Source organism: Ascaphus truei, chromosome 2, assembly GCF_040206685.1.
Source record: "Ascaphus truei isolate aAscTru1 chromosome 2, aAscTru1.hap1, whole genome shotgun sequence".
Classification (NCBI taxonomy): domain Eukaryota; kingdom Metazoa; phylum Chordata; class Amphibia; order Anura; family Ascaphidae; genus Ascaphus; species Ascaphus truei.
The window spans coordinates 473,212,470-473,230,183 of NC_134484.1; the positions used below are offsets into that span (position 1 = coordinate 473,212,470).

General features: G+C 43.5%; 1 protein-coding gene across 1 annotated transcript in view; it reads right to left on the bottom strand.

The window, feature by feature from the left end:
- The window catches only part of LOC142488326 (uncharacterized), a 188,686-nt gene that overhangs the window by 124,177 nt on the left and 46,795 nt on the right, over nt 1–17,714 (bottom strand).

The window sequence follows — 17,714 nt, forward strand, 5'->3', positions numbered from 1 at the left end:
CCCCTTCATTGCCTTAGCGGCTATCCGCTATGGTAATGACGCAGCATTTTCCGTATTTTTAATAATATTGATCAGGAGCAGGGGGGGGGGTTCCCTGAGCATTAATTTCTGGCTCAGGGAACCCCCTGCTCACTTTACAATATTATTAAAATAATGCTTCTTTACCATAGCGCATAGACGCTAAGGTAAAGAACGAGTGTTTATTTATACTGTATATTGTATGTGTTTTATTGATAGTGTACATGTGCAGGGGGTCTCCGGAGCATAAGCGCACAGGTTTCAGGTCTGGGGACCCCGTGCCCCCCGAGATACAGGCCCCTTTAGGGGGTGCCGGTATCCCTCTGCTCTGCTTGGTTTACAGGCCGCGGTCACGTGATCGGGACCTTTAAACGCAGAGGGATACCGGCACCCCCTAAAGCGGCCTGTATCTCGGGGGGCACGGGGTCCCCAGACCTAAAACCAACGCGGTTCAGCTCCGGAGACCCCCTGCACATCTACACTATCAATAAAAATGTATTTCAAATGTATTTATTGTCATTTATTTATTTATTTTTTTGGCGGCTGCTGTGTGTATTTTTTTAATAATATTGATCAGGAGCAGGGGGGCGGGGGTTCCCTGAGCATTAATTTCTGGCTCAGGGAGCCCCCTGCTCACTGTACAATATTATTAAATCTCTCTCTGCTGCAAACACATCTCGCCCCCAGTATGTGCAGTAATTTACTGAACATGTACTGTAGAATAAATGCATAGTTTTATTTATTCGGGTTTATTACACAGTATACTGTTCGGCTGGAAAACATCAGCATACTGTACTGTACAGCACAATATTATCCATCGAAATCCCCCCATTAGCCGTTTTCTTTTCTGAGGAAAAACAAAATGAAAAGTTTTAATGTACAGTAATGGTCAGCCCCCTAAAGAAGTACCCAGCCAGCCCCACCAAAATAATAGTACTCACCATACTGTATTACTAAATTTCCCATTCAGCTGGCGCCGGCCCACTTCCAGTCCAGCTTTCATCATCACCCACGTCGATAGTTTGCAGAGGGACTAGCCCACCTGTAGTCAGCGGGAAATCGCTTAGGTACATGCAAGCTTCATCAAAACTGGCTGCGAAATCCATCTCAGGGTTGTCACCGATGGCGAGGGCATCATGATAAGCTGGTGCTGCTGCTGGTTCTGGTTCTGGTTCTGGCGCATTGCTTGGCAGGGACTGTCGCTTCTTATTTCGTTTTAACACGACCCTTCGCCTTTTGCCGCCTCCATTATCATAGATACGGGAAAAACCCTGTGCCACACACCAATACCCTCCAACAAATTGGGGCTCAATACGGTGAAAACAGGGGTCACTACATAACCTTTTTCTTATTGCCCGCTTCCACAAATGAGGAGTTGGCGAAAATCTGTAAAAGTCATAATTTTCGATAAAATACTGATAAATTTGAACAACTGTTGCCATCTTATCCTCTGTTGCATTAATAGCGGCCCATATCAAATAAGCATAACTTCTGTCAGGTTTTTGGAAAGCGGGCTCCACTTGAACACTCATGTCTCTGTAGAATACTGTACTGTAGTGTAAGCGAAAATGATATTTGTCTTTATTTACTGTAATACAGAACAGTACTGTATGTAAAGCCTAAATTGATACATTTTTTGCAACTCTTCCTTCAGTCTCAAGGACAAGTTACAATACTGTAGCATACTGTACTGGGATAAAGTATCTTTTTTGGTACTAGTACAGTAAACGAAACAACTTGCAAAGTCCACACATTACTTAAGTCATGAGTTTATGCCATCTGGTGGACAAACGAAACATTGCCGCCTAGTTAATTCTTCTGGTTATCATTTAACAGATCAGATCCCCCGTCAGCCAGGCATGAACCGTGGCTGGGAAGGCAAACGCAACGCAGCATGCAAGAGGTGAGCAGCGGCGGATTCCAGGTATCTGCCAGGTACAAATCGGGCATTTGCTCGAATAAAGTGTGTCGGTGCAGTAGGGTCTTGCGGAGCACAGCTTCCCTCGTGCTATAATAATTCAGCCGCACTATTATATCCCGCGGCTGCTCTGATTGTAGGGGCCTTGACCGAAGCGCCCGGTGACAGCGGTCCATCTCCAGGGGCTCCCTGGGTATCTCCGGCAGCAGGGACTCCATCCAGCGCAGTACGTATGCTTCGCAGTCACCTTCCGTCTCAGGGACCCCTCTAATGCGCACATTATTCCGCCGATCTCGGTTTTCAGCGTCCTCCTGGCGCTCCCTAATCTCGTTAATTTGATGTTGGAGCTCGGCGGTTTTTTTGTCATCTTTCTTTGTGGCTTTAATATTGAGGTCCAGCTGCTTCTCAACATGGCTGGTCCGCTCCCCCAGGGATCCCACTTCTTTCTTTAACTCCCTGATTTCTGCCTGCAGCAACGTTTTTAAGTCTGTATAGAGACGGTTCAAGTCACAGACCCTAACTGGCAAAAATTCAGGGTTGTCACTCTCCTCTTCTTCCCCGTCATGTTCTGTGTCAGATCCTTGGTTTGAAAGCTGTGCCATTGCAGGGCCCGGTTTGCTCCTCCTAGAACTTCCAAAATATTCCGGTAATCCCTTTTTTCGGGGTCTTTGTCAGTTTCTTTGACATCCTCCTATATTGCTACACTTGTGGTGCACTTTCTGGTCTTATTTGCCTGCTTTAAAAGGTTTTTTTCTTAAATTGTTCAGCAGCGGGGCACAGAGCTCTCAGCCTAGACAACCATGCTCCTTGCTTCCCAGCATGCACCTCCTCTAGCTCCCTTTTTAAATATAGGCACCACATCTGCTTTACGCCAATCTTGTGGTACTGAGCCTGTGGAAATGGAGTCCTTGAATATTAAATATAATGGTTTTGCTATTACTGAGCTTAACTCATTGAGAACTCTTGGATGTATGCCATCGGGGCCAGGTGCCTTATTAACTTTAATTTTTTCAAGTCGCTTATGAACTTCTTCCTCAGTTAACCAATTGTTTATTAATACGGAGGTTGTGGCTTCCTCCTGCGGCACTACTATTGAACTTGATTCTTCCCTGGTAAACACAGAGGCAAAGAATTTGTTTAATACCTCAGCTTTTTCCTTATTTCCAATAATCTGCCTACCCATCTCACACTGAAAGGGTCCTATATTTTCTTTTCTCATTTTTTTGTTATTAAGGTACTTAAAGAACTTTTTAGGGTTGACCTTACTTTCTATTGCAATCCTTTTTTCATTATCCATTTTTGCTAATTTGATTGCCCTTTTGCAATTTTTGTTACATTCCTTATAATTCTGATACAATGTCTCTGTCCCTTCTGACTTAAAGAATCTAAACGCCTTCCTCTTCTTGTCCATTTCCTCCCCTACCTGTTTATTTAGCCACATTGGTTTTGACTTATTTCGTTTATACTTATTACCCAAGGGTATACACTGATAAGTGTGCTTTTCTAACAATGTTTTAAAGACTGCCCATTTATCTTCTACATTTTTCCCGGCAAAAACATCATCCCATTGTATTACTACTAGATTAGACCTCAGTTTATTAAAAACTGCCTTTCCAAAGTTAAAGGTCTTTGTTGAACCCAAGTAATCTGTTTTTTGATAATTTATTTCAAACGAGACCATGTTATGATCACTGTTACCCAAATGTTCCAGGACTTGAATATTTGTTATTACTTCTACATTGTTTGATATGACCAAATCCAGAACTGCCCCTCTCCTGGTTGGTTCCTCAATAATTTGGGTCATTTAATTGTCTTTAAGCACCCCCAAAAACCTGTTCCCTTTTGTTGTAACGCTAATCTCATTGCCCCAGTCTATGTCTGGATAATTAAAATCCCCCATTATGCAAACATGACCCAGTTTTGATGCCTTCTCCATTTGCAAAAGTATTTTAGCTTCCTCAATCTCACAGATATTTGGTGGTTTATAGCATATTCCCACAAACATTTTCTTTATACTTTTACCTCCACTGCTAATTTCTATCCACAAAGTCTCTACATTTTCATCATTCCCTTCATAGACATCATCCCTTATAATAGGTTTTAGATCTGGTTTAACATATAAACATACTCCACCTCCTCTTCTATTTGTTCGATCCTTCTGAAAAAGAGAATAACCCTCTAAATTAACTGTCCAGTCATGAGTTTCATCCCACCATGTTTCAGTAATGCATACTGCTCCCTTACAGCTATTAATTCAAGCTCCCCCATTTTATCTGTCAGGCTTCTTGCATTAGCAAGCATGCATTTCAGTTTTTTTTCAGCCTGTACTATTATCTTATCTGCTCCTTCCTTTCTGCGCCCACTTTGTTTAGTCTTTAGAAGTTTTCTAGTATTATCTGTATTTACTATGGGTGTCTCACTGCTTGTCAAACTTGCACTTGCTCCCATTCTACCTCCATACCACCTTGTATCCTCATCTATTCCATTTAGTTCATTATCTGTTTCATTCCCCTCCCCCCTCCATCCTAGTTTAAAATCTCTTCCAACCTTTTTAGCATTCTCCCCCCTAGCACAGAAGATCCCTCTTCATTGAGGTGCAATCCATCCCTAGAATATAGATGGCACCTCTCAGAAAAGGAGTCCCAGTGCTCTAAAAACCCAAACCCCTCCTTCCTGCACCACTTTCTTAGCCATGCATTAACCTCCCTGATCTCTGACTGTCTCCCTGCGGTAGCGCATGGCACTGGTAGTATTTCAGAAAATACTACCTTGGAGGTCCTTGCCTTAAGCTTTTGGCCTAGATCCCTGTAATCATTTTATAGGACCCTCCATCTTTCTCTAACTTTGTCATTGATGCCAACGTGTACCAAGACCGCCGGGTCAATCCCAGCCCCCCCCCCCCAACAATCTGTCTACCCGATCCGCAATGTGCCAAACCCGAGCACCCGGGAGACAACAAACTGTTCGGTTCATGCGGTCCTGGCAACAGATTGCCCTATCTACCTTCCTAATAATGGAGTCCCCTACCACCACAATCTTTCTTTGTATCTGAGCATCCTGATTCCCCACTGTGCTGGAGGAACTATCCCCCTGGCTGCTAGAGGAATTAGTCTCCCCCAGACTTGCCATTTCTGCCCCAACATTCCCCAATATCTTCACTCAACATGGCAAATCTATTGGGATGTGTCAGCTCAGAAACGACCTGCCTCTCCCTATTGCCCCTGCTTCCCCTTCTAACTGTCACCCAGCTACCTACCTGCTCCTCGCTAACAGCAACCAAGCTACCTAGCTGCTCCTCACTAACAGCGCCACCAACTGCACCACTAATAGAAGCAAGGGCCTGCTCAGTGAGCTCTAATTCCCTTTCAAGATTGCCAATGTCCCTCAATATTGCAAGTTGCCTTTTTAGATCAGCAATCTCTGACTCTAAAGAGACCACCCGCTCACACTTTTCACAGCGGTATTCTCCTTGGAACAGCTGCTCCAAGTGCACATATATGTGGCAAGATGTGCATTGAGTGGCATTTTCAATCCTGCTCATTCTAACAACTATGAAGTTTAGAAGTACTAACAGTAAACTGTACTTCAATAACTATACCTTGTTTAACCGCTTCCTTGTTCAAACTGCTTCTGGTTCTAACTGCACACACTTTAACCAACCAGCACTTGAAATCAACCACACATATCAGTGAGTACACGCAAGCTCAGGATTCGTTAAAAGCCTCTGTTTAAATAGGGACACCCACCAGGTGTGTTAGGTTATCAATTAACTAACCCCACCCACCGCAGGTGTGTTAGGCCAGCCAATTAACCAACCACACCCACTCTGCCTCAGGCAGGAGAAAGGGGGGAAAAAGTTACAGGCTTCAAATTACAGCACACTTTAAAAATTTATTAACCCACGTCCTTAGATGGACGAACCAGCGGTACTATGACAAGGGCAACAAGGCGGATAGACTTCTGGCTAGTAGATTAAGAGGAATACAGAAAAGATCCCAAATAACGGCAATCAAGACTAGATCTGGTGAGATACACTATAGTGATAACAAAATAGCAAGAGAATTCACAAAATACTACACAGAATTATATATCCTGAGATCCAAAAATGGTTGGTCTGAACCGAGAGCTTCAGAAGCCATAAAAAAATACCTAGAAAATTGCGATCTCCCCAAATTAACAGAGGAGGAAAGTACAGTCCTCAGCGCTGAGATCTCAAAAGAGGAACTAACAGAGGCAGTCAAAGCATTAAAACTCTCTAAGTCTCCTGGTCCTGACGGCTTCACCAACGCCTATTATAAGAGATTCCTACCCACCCTATCCACACACATATTAAAGATGTTCAATCATTTTATGGAGGGGAATCCAATCCCCACCTCAATGTCCGTAGCCAACCTAGCAATCATCCATAAGGAAGGCAGAGACCCGATGCAGTGGGGAAGCTACCGTCCAATCTCCCTTCTCAATAACCACCTCAAATTATATAGTAAGATCCTAGCAAATAGACTTAACCCTATCTTACCAAGGCTTATAAATATAGATCAAGTAGGATTTGTCACAGGCAAGCAAGCCTTCGACAACACTCGTAAGATAATAAATATTATAGACCATGTCCATCTTACAGGCACCAAAGCAATACTTCTAAGCCTGGACGCAGAGAAGGCATTTAATAGAATTGACTGGCTCTTCCTAGACCACACTATGTGTAGATTCGGCTTTAAGGACGCATATCTAGAAGGGGTTCGCAGACTCTACCAAGACCCGTCGGCAGCTGTAAAATTACCAGGGGGCAACCTTCAGAGATTTAACATTAAAAATGGCACAAGACAAGGATGCCCCCTATCCCCACTCCTCTTTGCGCTCACCATAGAACCTCTGGCTGCGACCATCCGGCAAAACGCAGATATCCAAGGGATAACAGTCGGGCGGAAACAATATAAGATATCTCTATCTGCAGACGATATTATTTTAACACTCTCCAATCCCCAAATTTCCCTCCCCAACCTGCAGAGAGAACTTAGAGACTTTGGCCACATTTCTGGATATAAAATTAATAGTGACAAAACTGAAGCGCTAAATCTGAACCTGCCAGAGCCAGAGGTGAAACTCCTCAAGCTAAATTTTAATTACCGTTGGAGTTTCTCCTGTATCATATATCTGGGAGTAAAGATATCGGGGAACTACCAATCACTAAATCAACATAATTACCCAGCCCTATTTCAAAAAATCAGACAATATCTGGACAAATGGGGAGCATACCAAATATCATGGATCGGGCGGATGGTCTCGGTTAAGATGAACATTCTCCCTAGATTATTATACTATTTCCAGACACTCCCGATCCACATCCCTGGCTCAGAATTAAAAAACCTACAAAAGCATATTTTTCATTTTATTTGGCAGGGTAAAAAACCTAGAATCACCAGAGCTGTCCTATTGGCCTCAAGCGGAAGAGGGGGCCTGGGAGTCCCAGACATCACAAGGTATTACCAAGCCACTCAGCTGCGGCAGCTAGTAGTTTGGAACGCCGACCCAGGCCAATATTGCTGGCTCGATATAGAAGCACAATACGACGGAACGCCTTCACTGCCAGCCTGCCTTTGGTCCCTGAGTAGGGAAGACATGCAGAATCACAGATTCAAGCTAGGTCGGATGAGATATACCTGGGAGATTTGGACAAAATGCAAATCCAAATTCGAGCTCACGACCTCTAAATCTCAATTTATTCCAATCCTTAAAAACACCAAATTCCCACCAGGGTTTGAGCCAAGACAATTTGACCAATTTGTAGCCAAGAATATTAGGGCAGTTGCCGACCTTTTGAGCTTCGGGCAGTTCCTGAGTTACCAAAGATTGCAAAGTAAATACGAAATGGTAGGACTGAGTGCGTTCAAGTACCTCCAAATCCGGCACTTTATCCAAACACTATCCCCAACGTTGGAATTTCCCCCTCTCACAAGGTTCGAGAGGCTGTGCAGAGAGACAGCCCACCAAAAAGGTCTAATAACTCAAATCTATAGATCTGGAGAGGCCAATAGAAGCCCCCACCCATGACTATATGTGCAATTGGGCAGCAGAATTGAACATAGTTATTGACCGAGAGGATTGGGAAAGTATTTGGGAAGCAGCCTCAGGAACTTCCATATGTACCACAATCAAAGAAAATATTTATAAAATATTGTTTCGCTGGTATCTTACTCCAGTCAGAATAAATCAAATCCACCCTCTGGCCTCCGATCTATGCTGGAGAGGCTGCGGACAAAAGGGAGACATGGCCCATATTTGGTTGTCATGTCCAGAAATTCAGAAATACTGGGAAACCATACAGTTAATAATTAAAGAGGTCACAGACCTCACTATACCTATTGATCCGCTGACCTATCTCTTGGCCAGGCCAATAGAGAACATTGACCGGCCAACAAGAAAACTAATCTCCTTCATCCTCACGGCGGCCAGATGTGTGGTGGCCGCTGCGTGGAAGAAGGTGTCTCCCCCCCCTAAGCAAACAGTTAAGAAACGAATACGGGAAGTAATGTTGATGGAACAACTGTCAGCCTTCCTGAAAAGGAAGACAACAACCTTTAATAAAGCATGGGATCCGTGGCTAACAAGGACCCCCCTCCCCCAAGCGGGAAACTGAGATGAGATGGACGGGACTCCCCCCCCCCCCTTTTTTCCCTGTTTCTTCTTTCCCTCTCTTTCTTTCTGTTACATCCACCCCCCCCTTGGGATACAAGGAAGGAAAGGTGGAGTAAGGGGGAAAAAAAAGAAAACCTGTATTAGGCTAAGACGATATGTATGTGACCGTATAAACTGTATTAATATATCAATGCCTAATAAAAAAAATTTGGAAAAAAAAAAATAGATTAACCCACTGCACACTCCCAAAAAACAGCCACCCCTGCTAGTATAATAACTGATAGTACACCGCTCACCAAATAGCGAATAATGTAACCGGTGCAAAGGGATGGTACTAACATGGCAAGTAAACAGGAAGACAATAGGTTAATCTTCCACAGATCCCAGATAACTGCACACAGGCTAATAGAATATATAGCACAAATAAAGTTGCTTGTGTTACTACAGGGAGTGGACTGAGGGGGGGGGGGAACCTGGTAATTGCACCCAGAAGTGGGATAGAGCAATCACCTAAAATGCCCTATGGGCAAAACAATAAACTTTTATTCAACATCTATGTAGACGCACATTGTCACGACGCAAAAAATCAGTGAATAATAAAAACAACTAAAACACAGGCACGGGTATGTAAGGAGGTGGTGGTAGGATAAATATCAGATATACCACTGCTTAGATAGATACCTCCATTAATAGCTCCGATAGGGGTGGTAGGCGGTGAAGGTAAATATACCTAATGAAAACTAGCAATATATGCTGGTGAATCACCTGAAGCCTGGGAGGGTGTAATGGATGTCTGTTATGCAGCTAGTATGGTGGTACCGGAGGAATGAGCCTCAGTCACTGTGGGTCATGAGAGCTGCAGATAAATGCGGTTGCGTTTCACATTGCTCTATCGAATGCAATGTCACCCCGTGCAGCTTATGCAGTCCCTACTCTCCTGTCTCACAGAGCGGCAAGTGCCGGTATAGTGCTCAAAATCTGGCAAAGTAGCTGCGGTTAAGAGTACCCGGTACAGCAACTGACACCCTCCCTTCCCTGTAAAGGAGCGATCTCACCCGTGACCTCCGACGTCAACGGACCTCCTACCTTGAGAAAGCGCCAGCCCCCGAGCGCGAAACGTACGTCGGGATGACGTCACCGCGTTGACGTCGGAGGTCACGGGTGAGATCGCTCCTTTACAGGGAAGGGAGGGTGTCAGTTGCTGTACCGGGTACTCTTAACCGCAGCTACTTTGCCAGATTTTGAGCACTATACCGGCACTTGCCGCTCTGTGAGACAGGAGAGTAGGGACTGCATAAGCTGCACGGGGTGACATTGCATTCGATAGAGCAATGTGAAACGCAACCGCATTTATCTGCAGCTCTCATGACCCACAGTGACTGAGGCTCATTCCTCCGGTACCACCATACTAGCTGCATAACAGACATCCATTACACCCTCCCAGGCTTCAGGTGATTCACCAGCATATATTGCTAGTTTTCATTAGGTATATTTACCTTCACCGCCTACCACCCCTATCGGAGCTATTAATGGAGGTATCTATCTAAGCAGTGGTATATCTGATATTTATCCTACCACCACCTCCTTACATACCCGTGCCTGTGTTTTAGTTGTATTTATTATTCACTGATTTTTTGCGTTGTGACAATGTGCGTCTACATAGATGTTGAATAAAAGTTTATTGTTTTGCCCATAGGGCATTTTAGGTGATTGCTCTATCCCACTTCTGGGTGCAATTACCAGGTTCCCCCCCCCTCAGTCCACTCCCTGTAGTAACACAAGCAACTTTATTTGTGCTATATATTCTATTAGCCTGTGTGCAGTTATCTGGGATCTGTGGAAGATTAACCTATTGTCTTCCTGTTTACTTACCCCTGCTAGTATACCCAGTACTTCCCTTTCCTTCTGGTTCTAACTGCACACACTTTAACCAACCAGCACTTGAAAACAACCACACATATCAGTCAGTACACGCAAGGTTGGGGCATGCCCTTAGCAGAATAGGAAGCCACCCATGCCAGGTTTCTGAAGTATTGGCAACTCCGGGATAGGTGGGAAAAGTTATTCCCACAGAGAGATTGGCTGCTCTTGTTAGGTATAGGGTTCTGAACCCTATAAGAATTCCCGCAGTCCATCAGGAAACAGATTCATCTTAAGGTTCATCAAGCTTCATAAGTTTCATAAAGATTCCAAGTGCCATTACAGCAGCGGCAGATTTGAGAACGGACCAAGGATTTCGCGAGCAATTCCCGCTCCTGGGAAATTACTCCTACAACTTTATTTTACAAGATTTCGTTCTGGAAACAAATTATTTTGTTTGCCCCCGTCCCAGTAAGTGTATTTTGACTGTAATTGTGGAACATTGTGGGTATGTCTTTTCATGAAATAAATTACAATTTATTTGACCTCCTGGCTTTGCTCAATCATATGATCCCAGTATAAATGTGTTGATAAACCTGGTCTCCCGTGACACCCAAGTCATTGAGTCAGATCGAGGTTCACAATTTATCTAAAAGTTGTGGCGGGCCTTCTGCAAACAACAAGGGATCTCCCTTCACTTTTCTTCTGGCTATCATCCTCGGACTAAGGGTCAGACGGAACGGATGAATCAATCACTGGAACAGTTCATCCGCTGCTTCATTTCCGATACCCAGGACAACTGGATAGATCCCTTGCCGTGGGCCGAATTCTCTCATAACAATTTGCATAATGAGTCGACTCAGGACTCACCATTCCTTTCTAACTTCGGCTTCCACCACTCAGCTCTTCCTACTGCAGGACCTGGATCTATGGTACCAGCTGCGGACAAAAGGATACTGCATGTTCAGGAGTCATGGAGAAAGATTCAGGAGAATCTCAGAAAGGCAGTCTCCATTCAGAAGCAGGCCGACCGGCATCGCGGTGAAGCACCTACCTACAATTCAGGGCAAAAGGTATGCCCGGCAGAAGGTTCCTACAGCAAAATTGGCACCTCGATTTATTGGCCCATTTCCTGTCATCGAGAAGGTCAATCCGGTGGCCTACCGGCTACGGTTGCCAGCTTCCATGAGGATTCCTTCTGTCTTCCACACCTCTCTCCTCAAGTCCTTCATCCTGGATTCCCAGTTCCCTGCTTCGACGCCTCCTCCTGAGCCTCTCCTGGTTGAAGGTCAGCAGGAATTCGTGGTCCAGACTATTCTGGACTCCAGGATCACCAGAGGGAAGCTGCAGTACCTGGTCCATTGGAGGGGCTTCGGTCTCGAGGAGCGTTTGTGGATTCCAATGGACCAACGCCATGCTCCAAGGCTCGTTCGGGCCTTTCACCACAAGTTTCCCTCCAAGCAATTCCTGGGACACCTGGTCATCCCTGAAGTGTGGGGGTACGGTGAGGATTGGACCTCAGTCCCGCCCCGTGACACGTTGGGTGACACATCGTGCAAGCGCCGCAGTACGCCTACCAGGACCAGGCTTGACTCCGCCCTCACGGTCCATGACGCAACAGAGGAAATCACTGTTCCCACTTTACGTCGGCGCCGCAATACCAGGGGCACTCGAGGGGTTAGAGCTGCCAATTACTCCACAGCTGTAATACACTCCACCCCTGCCTATCAGTACACAGCCTACCTGTAATTATGCGTGACTCACAGCCTGGAGCCTTCCCATTGGCTCCCTGCTCCTTATATGCTCAGCCAGCCCTGAGGCAAATTGGCTGAGCATAAATCCAGTGTTTATTTTGTGTGCTTCCCGCAAGAATCCTGTTGTTACTTTGCATTCTGCCTTGTCTTTGTTTACCTCTGACCTCAGCTTGTACCTGGACCTCTACCTTCTCTGATGCCTGGACCTCGGCTAGGCACAACGACCATCCAACTTCTATCCTAGACCACGACTATTCTGACCTCTCCTACCCTGACCCAGCTACATGACTACGACTCTGCAATCCGGACGCGATTGCATGGTTGTTGGTCAGTGTTCTATAACATCCCCACCTCAGCCCTGCGGTCCTATCCTGTTTGTGATGAGCACCGTTACAAAAATAAGGCGAGCGGGGGACTGTACCATATGAGAAGAGAACTAAATAGAGCAGTTCAGTTGGTAGCAAGTCATAAGTCACATTGATAAGCCCTTCAATGGTCCTACTCACATTCTGGAGAAGTAAATAAACAGTATCAAAATATGTGGCACTCTGTAGTTCAAGGTAGGTGATGTTGTGGGTGGTTCCGATGTGCTCAGGAAGACAGAGACACAACAATAGTGAAGACAGAAAATGAACTGTTTACTGTACCAAAAAAACCTCCAAATTCATGACTTACATTAGTGAGAATAAAAACAGGCATGTAATGCAAAAGTGTAGTCCAGGGAGCCGGATGGGCTGCAGTCTCACCACCAGCTCTGTGAGCACCAGTTGCGTCCGTACGTCCCTTTCCGTCACTTCTGGTTTTCGGTTTCAGCTGTTAAGAGGAAAGGGGGAACTGCTGTTGTTTCTCTCCACGTCCTTTGCAATCACCGACAGGCTCCAAAACTTTACGCATTTTGCGAGAACCACTTCATCAGGAGTATTCATCTCCACCCACAAGCTGTAAATACCCTTAATCTAATTAGAACCTCCCATCTTGCACTGTGATCTAGCGGAGAATAGGATGCAAAGTATGGGGGCACGAGCACTGAAATGTTTACACAATATATGCTCAAAATCCAATGTGAAACATCATATTATACACAAATATTACATTTAATACATCAAATAATAAATGGAAGAGATTAACTAAAAAGACCATAGTCTATAAATATGCAATGATAACACCATAAAATAAACAATTATGCTCATTATAATAAATGAATAATCCTATAGTATGACTATAACTCTTGATAGCTTACTAATCTAAATCTACCTAGTTGTTTTAAATCAAAAATAAAAATGGACAGTTGCATAGGAGACGTAGAATACATTATTTATTTTTCCTTGATTTCTTCACAGAAACATGTAAAAATGGAAACGGAGATCAAATCAATCAAATGAACAAATACAAACTGACATGTCACAGTGGATAGTAGTAGCCAATATGTCTAGTCATATAAAAGTATTGGAAGGCAAAGAATAAGCCTAATAGATCTTGAAACCAAGATGTAAACATATTTAAATATGTTCTGGTTTAAGCATGATATTCTTAATTAAATGAATTACCGAAAACCAATTAAAGGTATTTCATGAGTTGATACAATATAACTACTGTATAGTATAGTGTACATGCTTAAAAACAGAAAGGGAAACTCAATGTCATACACGGAGTCCAAAATTAGTATACTTGGAAGCAGCCTAGTAAAACATTGGGGAATGGACTGTGGAACTCGATGATGTATCCATATTGTTACCCTTGCGGATAAGACGCAAATCCTAGCTGACAATGGATTAGGAAAGGAACACTCCCAAATCTATATCCACATTGAGTCCTAGGGGAACCGGAGTATTAAGTTGGTGGATCCAAAAAGTTTCCCTCTTCGTAAGAGAAAGTTGGCGTCGCACCACCCGAACAAAGGCAAAGTAGAGAAGGTAACTCCAAAATTATGTTTAATTGACCATAAAAACGAGGCAAAAACGGCCCAACATGTTTCGCGCTGCAAGCGCTTTATCAAGGTCCCTATGTGTGTAACCCTCAGCTCAGAGTATTTAAGTGTAACGCGAACCCGGAAGTGAATTGGTCACGCCCTGTCAGAGCAAGCTAAACCAAATCAGCCACCGGTTCTGACGTCCACACAGTTAATTTCAAACAGTCACAAACACTTTACAAGACAAACAAATTGCAAATAGTTACAGAATCACAATAACATAAGAAGCGAATACATTTGTTGCATACTGTTCTGTCTCATTTGCAATAGTCTGTCACTAACAAATAAAAAGGTATAAAAACAAATCATTAAGCTAAAGAATTATAGCCTCATGCACATGACATGATTGGAGATATTTGTCAGAACAACCCCAAGAACATTTATATGCAAAAAAAGGGCTCTGGTTGGATTTGTGATTTAGATAAATCAATCACCTTAACCCTCATGCATCCTATTAAGCCTACAACCGACCCAAAAGCAAAGAATGTCTATATGCATGATTCATGACATCTCAGACCACATAAGGATATAAAAACAAAATGATTTGTAATCACAAAAAAACATGCAATTCATCAAGACTATGCATAGACAATATAAAAATAGAATGAATATTAGAACTTTTCACCCATTTTGTAAGATCAAATAAACTGTATAAACAAATTAATTTTAACATTGCATACATTCTAATGCTGACAAAGGTGAAATCTAATCTCTCAAAAAAAAAACCAACCCACATATATGGTTGATTACCAATTCAGCCAGAGAAAGAAATATAAAAGAACTAATTTGTTTAAGAAAGTCTTCATATCTTGCATTGATATTTATAATCCATTTCTATCATGCTCTGTGCCCACAATCCCACAAGGAAAATGGGTCTGGAAGCGACTGCGTGTACCGGAGGTGTATTTTTACATGTGAGTAACTTGTTACTCTTATTTTAAATTAATAAATTGCATTTTTATACTTTCCCTGCGGCTATCTGTCAACCTTATTGGGTCTATCATGAGGACGCCGGGTGTTGGTGAATACACTATACACAGAGAAATAACAGGACAACTCTATAGTTGAGGTGTATATACTATACACAGAAGAGAATAAACAGGACAACTCTATAGCTGAAGGAAGGAGACACTCCAGTGTACAAAGAACCTACTTTGTGAGTTAGTCTCACACATGGCCGGGTGAGTACAGCAAAAAAATAAAAAAATATTACACTCCCACCACCGTAAGTTATTTTTCATTTGATTTAATTGGTGCAAAACTGTCACTGATCATTGTTTATTTGTATTCTTTTCTCTTGAGCTCCCCGTATTCTATTTCCTTATTTCAACATCTTTGTACAGTATAATACATGTTTCATGGCTCTACACCCCTGTTCATGTCCTATGGAAGTGTAGAGATGTCACATCACATGTACTGTAGCTAGTATCATTCCTTCCTCCCATTTGTAATTATCCAACGCAATTAATACACCAGTAGCATCTTTTAAGTATGATTTCTGGGACTTAACGTATTTGTGTACTAGGTAAACATCAATCTACTCAGATTGGAGGTTAGGGAGTTTATATTATTGTACTTCCAGGAGGATTTGTCAAATTTTTATGGATCTTAGGTATGAAATAGAATATTGTGAGATTCGGCTTCTCCTTTAATAGATATGTAAATTATTTTTCCTTTAAGATCCTTTAAGATATCTTTTCATGTTATGAGTAGCTCTCGTAACTCATTAGAGAATTGATTTGTAGGGTCACTTTTCAATTGGATATATGTATCTGTATTCCCCAGAATTCTGTTAGACTCTCCCACCCCCACTTCTCTTTACCATACCCACCTCTACTACTTTCTCATTTCCACACCTGCCCCAACTTTGGTCAGACCTGCCCCTACTTCTTGCTCTCTCTCTGTCAGACCCACCACCACTCCTCTCTGCCAGACTGTCAACCACCCTTCTCTCTGCCAAACCTGGCCTACTCCTCGCTGTCAGAACTTCATCCTCCTCTCTCTGGCCGAGCAGACAGCACACTGCTCTATCTGTACGACCCATCCCAATCCACCTTTTGCCTGATCCACCCCCCTTGTACTCTGCCAGACCTACCCCAAATGTTCTCTCTTCAAGACTCAGTCCCACTCCTCTCTCTGTCAGACCCGCCCCAACTCTTCTCTGCAAGACAAGCCCCCACTTTGTTCTGTAAGACCCACCCAATTCTCGCTCTGTGCCAGACCTGTCCTCACTCCTCTGCTAGAGCTACCCCCACTCCTTTCTCTATATTCCAGAACTTAATTCACAACTCTCTCTGGAGACCCACCCCCTCCTCTCTTTGAAAGACACACCCCAACTCAGCTCTCTACAGTCAGCATATATAAATATCATGGTAATAAATAATGCTACGTATCGAGTTACCAACCATTTTTATTAGCACGACATTACTATGCTACCAGTATGTTGCCCAACACTAATCTGAAAAAGCAAATGTATCACCTGTATAAATTTAGTACCTGTATGAATCCTCTGATGTGTGAGCGAGTTGCAATTATGAGAAAAGCTTTTCCCACACTGTGAAAGGTTTCTGCTCTGTATGAATCTTCTGGTGATAAAGGAGATTGTTCATAATACTGAATGGTTTCCCACTCTGTACATGTGAACGGTTTCTCCCCGTGTGAATCCTCTTATGTGTGAGCAGGTTGCTGTTCTGTGAAAAGCTTTTTCCACACTCTGTGCATGTGAAAGGTTTCTCCCCTGTATGAATCCTCTGGTGATCGAGCAGGTACCTCTTAGTGCTGAACGGTTTCCCACACTCAGCACATGTGAAAAGTTTCTCCCCTGTATGAATCCTCTGGTGATCGAGAAGGCACCTCTTACTACTCAACTGTTTCCCACACTCATCACATGTGAAAAGTTTCTCCCCTGTATGAATCCTCTGGTGATCGAGAAGGCACCTCTTACTACTCAACTGTTTCCCACACTCAGCACATGTTAAAAGGTTCTCCCCTGTATGAATCCTCTGGTGATCGAGAAGGCACCTCTTAGTAGTGAACAGCTTCCCACACTCAGCACATGTGAATAGTTTCTTCCCTGTATGAATACTCTTGTGATCGAGAAGGCACCTCTTAGTACTGAACTGTTTCCCACACTCTGTACAATAAAAAGGTTTGTCTCCTGTGTGAATACTCTGGTGTGAAAGGAGATTCCCCTTCAGTGAAAAGCTTTTGCCACACTCTGTACATGTGAACGGTCTCTCCCCTGTGTGAATCATCTCATGTATGAGGAACTTGCTTTTCCATGAAAAGCTTTTTCCACACTCTGTACATGTGAAAGATTTCTTCCCTGTGTGAATCTTCTGGTGATAAAGCAGATTGTTCTTAATACTGAATTGTTTCCCAAACTCTGTACATGAGACCGGTTTCTCCCCTTTGTGAATCCTCTCATGTGTGAGGAGATTGCTCTTCTGTGAAAAGCTTTTTCCTTACTCTGCATGTGAAAGGTTTCTCCCCTGTGTGAATCCTCTGGTGATTGAGAAGGTACCTCTTCCTACTGAACTGTTTCCCACACTCTGTACAA